A 6,150-nucleotide genomic window follows, 5' to 3' on the forward strand; every position below is an offset into this window, starting at 1 on the left:
CACCTCCCCAGATTTCATCTAACTCATCCTCTCTATATCTACAACTGGCACTACAGCCTTGAGAGAGGAAAGCAAAAATTCTCATGAAAGTGATGCCAGGGCGCCTGGGTGGCTCAGATGATTAAGCGTCTGAATTCAGCTCGGGTCACGATCTCACGGTTTGTGAGTTCGAGCCCTGCATCAGGCTCTGCACTGACAGTGTAGAGCCTGCTTGGGATTCTCTCTCTCTCTCTCTCTCTCTCTGTTTCTATCTCTCTCTCCATCTCTCTCTCTCTCTCTTTCTCTATCTCTCTGCTCCTCCCCAACTGACAGTTTCTCTCTATCTCAAAATAAATAAACTTAAAAAAAAAAAAAAGAAAGAAAGAAAAGGCTGGACAATGGGTAAGCAAGACTATCTTTGGGGCACCTGGGTGGCTTAGTCAGTTAAGTGTCCAACTGTTGACTTTGGCTCAATTCATGATCTCACAGTTTGTGAGTTGGAGCCCCGTGTCTGTCAGTGCGGAGTCTGCTTGGGATTCTCTCTGCCCCTCCCCTGCTTGCTCTCTATCTTTCTTTCAAAATAAATTTTAAAAATTATAAACTTTTTAAAAAATTACAAAATACGCTTCAGAAAGTGATGCTGCTACTTAACTCACAACCTTTAGAGGTCAGGTGAGCTCATGGTTTGGAAATCCCTTTGTTTTAATTTTTTTATGTTTATTTATTTTTGAGAGAGAGAGAGAGAGACAAGCACGAGCAGGGGAGGAACAGAGAGAAAAGGAGACACAGAATCCGAAGCAGGCTCCAGGCTCTGAGCTGTCCGCACAGAGCCCAATGCGGGGCTTGAACCCACGAAACGCGAGATCGTGACCCGAGCCCAGGTCGGACACTTAACCAACTGAGTCAACCAGGAGCCCCAATTAGAAACCCCTTTGTAAGCTATAAAGTGCCACACACATAGCAGTGTCATCTGTGAGTAGTCACAGGAGTGGCCCCAGCAGGAGTAACCTCCCTAGCGCCAGATAGAAACCAATCAGGGATATGAACCTGTCTGGCCCTGTCTGGCTAATTGTTGCAACGGGCGTTCAGTTTATTTGCATAAGAGCCTGCGATGCTCCTGGGAAATACGTTTTTGCGAATAGAAAGAAGAACAGTGACTGTGACACGGGAAAGCTCCTGAAAGATGATTAATGTTGTGGCAGCTGGAGGCCCTAGAAACCTAATATCAGTCATAAGGACCTGAAACTGATACCACAAGCCTTGGTCACCGAGAGGCGTGGTGCTTCTGAGTACAGAGTGATGGCAGTCTTTTGAACTTACCCCTCCACCAGAAGGATCCTTGGGTCATTAGGAGAAAAAGTGGCCGTCGTGAAAATCTAGATTATTAAAAAAAAAAAAAAAACAAAAAAAGCCTAGAAAACATTGGGCCACCAGCAACATGTTTTATGTATCCCTCCAACAAAAGGTAACGCACAGAGTAGAGGTCACACGACGCCAACTCTTGGTACGTTCCAGGCTCCGGGAGTATTGGGGGAATCACTGAGGCAGCATACAAAGATTGATAAAAGAAAGCCCCTGAATTAACAAGTGTATACTTCAGCTTAGGAGATCATGTTCACTTTCTAGAACTCTTGAGAACAAGTCAAACCCATTAAGGCGAACCTATACCAAGTGCCTATGCATGAGCTAGTTATAGCCATGTGAGGACTGAAAATGATTTGCAGACCAGCAGAGGTCTGCGGGCCACAATTTGAGCAGCTATGAATTTGCGAGTGAGCCATCCCGTTCTTTCACACACTCCCGTACACACATGCTCCTCTCCTATGCGCTTTTCCATATTGCTACACCAGAGTTTCTAGCTCTTTATGTCTAAGAGATCTTGCATCCTTAGTGAGATAAGAAAAAAGGTCTGGTGGTTCCTATTACTCCGTTTGGTAAACGGAGTAATAACATAACATAAACAACATAGAACATAAACAACAAGAAAAACGTTATGGTTCTTAAAAAGCAAAATAACAAACAACTCCAGGCCTACAGCATCGCACTGTTGTTCAGAATCCTCAGGCAGTAGAAACCTTCCACAGAGCCAACAAAACAACTAGCTGAATGCAGATCTTTGGGTCTTGGAAACCTGAAGCTCCTTTTCTCAGCCTTGGGTTTCTAGAAGACACTTTGTCTCACCTCCAGACATGCGTATCCTTGTGGTGGGTCTACGTATGTTCCACAAACGTGAGACACTAAGATGGCTGTATTTTTATTTTCTCTTGACGTGTTTTGGTCTTCGTTTATATCCCACAGTGCCTGATGAGCAATTAATTATTAATTATTTATTAATTAATTAATTGTGGCTAAGAAATGGAAGAGGAACAGTAAGTAAGAGTAAGAATGCAGATCCTTCTAGCCAACAATAAATCGTTATTTGACTGCAAAGAAACCGCTCGTATCTATTAGACACTGGCTATAATAAACAAAAATAATTAAAATTATTGCACAAGCATCCTGTCATGACACCATTTTTTAGTGAAGGGCTTTGAGTTCTTAGAATCATTGAATCTCAGATCTAGAAGAGTCTTTTAAAATTATACAGTACAGGATAAATTTTTCAAAATCAACATTACAAACACAGCTCCTTGTTATTAAAGATAATTCGGAAAATATGGAAGGACAAAAAGTCACATCTAGTCCCATCACCCATTACATACAGTCACCTTGAATATCACGTGTCCTTTCTGCCAGCCTACCCTCTATGCAAAGGTGACTCATTTTATAGAAACCTAACTGTAAGTCATACTCGAGCTACAATATGATGTCATGATTTGGCATTTAATATTACAGAGCGATGGCTTTTTTCTACACTATTACATAATCTTCACAAATGACATTTTGGATACTTTTGCAAGATAATTCATCAAAGGCTGTGATGACCACTGAAACATTCTGCATACTTTAATTGATGTTTAATTGACACATTAATTTTCATGACCATACATTACACTAAAATTAATAATTTATTAAAAACTTGTCGCGCCCACGCAGGGTCACCTTGCACTGACTCCTTCATTTTGTGTAACTGGCATATTCCTCTTTACCCCACAAGATAGAGTAAAAATTAAGTTTTAGTCCAACCTGGTAAATTCCAAGGATTTAAACTGAGTTTAGTTTGGACGAGCCCAGATCGCAGATATCCTTTACATCTACTCCTGTTCTTTTTTTTTTTAATATTTTTTAATGTTTATTTATTTTTGAGAGAGAGAGAGAGAGAGAGAGAGAGACAGATCAGGAGTGGGGGAGGGGCAGAGAGCGAGGGAGACACAGAATCCAAAGCAGGCTTCAGGCTCCACGGTGACAGCACAGAGCCCGACGTGGGGCTCGAACTCAGGAACCGCGAAATCATGATGGGGGCCAAAGTTGGACGCTTAACAGACTGAGCCACCCAGGCGCCCCTACTGTTCTTCAGAAACCTCTAGGGTTTACTGTACCTCGTGGCCCCGGAGGGGAGAGAGCAAGTCTATGAGATGATATTGATCTGAGCCCATCCCCACCCCCCGGAACAGCTAGCATCTGCTGCTGGAATTGGGCAGTGACCAGTTTTACTGACAACTTTGCCCGATCTGAGCTCCCAGTGGTGCCTGAGAAACTTCTGGAGTCTTGACGTGTGTCCGCCTTCACTGCATCATACACCTCCCTAAAATACACACCGGAAAGGAGCATGACAGAGGGAAAGGAATATTTCGTGGCTCTTTTCATAATCTACGGCATCCGGTGATGATCATTCAGTTACACCAGAGCCATAGCAACCCGCTCGGGTACATCACCCAGTTAGGCTATAGGAAACCCACTGGGGACGTGCAGCTTTGGAATACTAGCTCTAGTCCTCTTTTTGATCACTCCACTGTGCCTTGTTTCTGGGGCAAGTGGGAAAATGACCCCATCTCAGCTTTATCTTCACCCTCTTTAAATACCTCTTGGGTCTGCTAGGATTCGTGCTTGCGGCCAGTAGGATTCATGAAGTAATTTAGCACAAAGTGTGTATTAAAATATGTTAGGGAGTCATTTTAGAAGGACCAAAGGGTGCACCTAGACGCTTATACTCTCAGGATCGAAGCACGCTAAAACCTTGGATTGCGGGTAACTTGCTCCGCGAGAGTTCCACAAGACGAGCAAACATTTCTAATAAATGTTAACTCGGTAAACGAGTGATGTCTTACAATACAAGTACTACGTGACGGGGCACCTGGGTGGCTCAGTCGGTTAAGCGTCGGACTCTTGATTTCTGCTCAGGACATATCTCACTGCTGTGCGATAGGGCTCGACATCGGGCTCTGCGCTGACAGTGCAGAGCCTAGTTGGGGTTCTCTCACTCCCTCTCTCTCTTTCTCTCACCCTCTGCCCCTTTTCCCTACTTGAATTCTCTCCCTCTCTATCTCTCCTCTCTCTCCCTCTCTCCCTCCCTCTCTTTCTCTCTCTCTCTCTCTCTCTCTCTCTCTCTCTCTGCGGGATTGTGGGTAATCATCAATGCACGGTCACGTTTCCATGAAATCCTCAAAAGGAGGCAAAAGTAAGTGTCATCCGGTAGGTTCCTTGTTAGAGTTGCGCAGAAAAAAGATTCCATTGAGCCAACAGATAGCAGTGAATCCCTTCGTGATAGTGAAAGTGGCCCTGCACAGTAACCCTCCTCTCTCTTGTCACCCTCACACCAGCCACAAAGGGTTTCAAAGGTGAGGGCAGTTTAATTTGTTCCTTTTTCTTTATGTTTTGATTTTCTTTATTGTTTTTATTATATTACAGTATTGTGACCATTTTTATATGAATATTTTTGGGTTGTGGAGCAAATCATCTGCCTTTCCATTATTTCTGAGGGGGAAATTCTCTTTGATGTGTAAGTGCTTTGGATTACAAGCATGTCTCCAGAACGAATTATGCTCACAAACCAAGGTTTTACTGTATTTAGAGTTAATACAGGGACATCTGGGGGGCTCAGTCTGTTAAGCATCCAACTCTTGATTTCAGCTCAGGTCATGATCTCACCGTTTGTGAGGTCAAGCCCCAAGCCACCGTTTGTGGGATTCTCTCTCTCTCCCTCTCTCTCTGCCCCTCCTCCATTCAGGCTCGTGCTCTCTCTCTCTCTCTCTCTCTCTCTCTCTCTGTCTCCTCTTTCTCTCCCTCTCTCAAAATAAACAAACTTAAAAAAAGAGTTAATACATTCCGGGAAAATAAAATACTCAATTCTATCACGGACCCACCACTGAGCTCTTTGGCACTGGGTGCCAGAAACTCTGTCCCAGCCGAACATCAAATGCGTCAGCCCCTGTACTTTCCAGATAAACAACTCTTCCTGTGCAACCATTAAGTGATGTTGCTGCCTCCAGTTTCAACACTAATGGGTTCAAGGAACTGGGTCACATACAGAAGTCCAGAGACGGGGAAATCTGAGAAATGCCGTTTTTAGATGTCCAGCTTTGTACGGGGAAGTAAGCCCAAAGGCGTTTGCAATGGATGCTAAGTGACATAATCTGCTGTGTCTATCGGAACTTCCTGTTTTACGCTCCAGCGTTAGACAAGGGAGATCAGGATGCATACCCGGCCACCTGCTCCCTCCGTATCCACCTCTGCTACCCTTCTTATGATCCTTATTGATGGATGGGGCATTTGGGGGTTGGGCTCCCTAGAAACGTATTCCAGGGCAAGGATCCCTGTGCATTGGATTGAAGAAGGAAGTGCTCTTGGGATAAACGGGTAAAAGGGTGGGAACAAGGCAGCAGGATAAAAAAGCGGGAGAAGGCGAGCAAGGTTGCGATGGCAGGCCAGGTGCTTAGGAAGACAGCTGCAGCCTGGTCCCGCAGCGCAACTCTGCGAGCATCGGGCCTTGGAGTTTGTCCCAGTTAGAGACGAGGGGGTGAGGCTTTCCCACGAGTGCGTTCTTCGGCTGTTGTTGGCTGAGGGTTGTGTCTTACTCCATGCCGCTGTAACAAAAATACCACCGACTAGGAGACTTACACAATGGACATTTATTTCTCCCACTTCTGGAAGCTCGGGAAGTCCCACAGGAGACCATCTCTCCGGGTCCTCACCTGGGAGAAAGGATGAGAAAACTCTCCGGGGTCTTTTTTTATAAGGGCAGTGATGCCATCATGAGGGCCCCCCCCCTCATCCCACCTCTCAGACATCCCG

The sequence above is a fragment of the Lynx rufus genome, unplaced genomic scaffold, assembly GCF_022079265.1.
Source record: "Lynx rufus isolate CCGP_SWC_20201006 ecotype Redwood Valley unplaced genomic scaffold, mLynRuf1.p SCAF_14, whole genome shotgun sequence".
Lineage (NCBI taxonomy): Eukaryota > Metazoa > Chordata > Mammalia > Carnivora > Felidae > Lynx > Lynx rufus.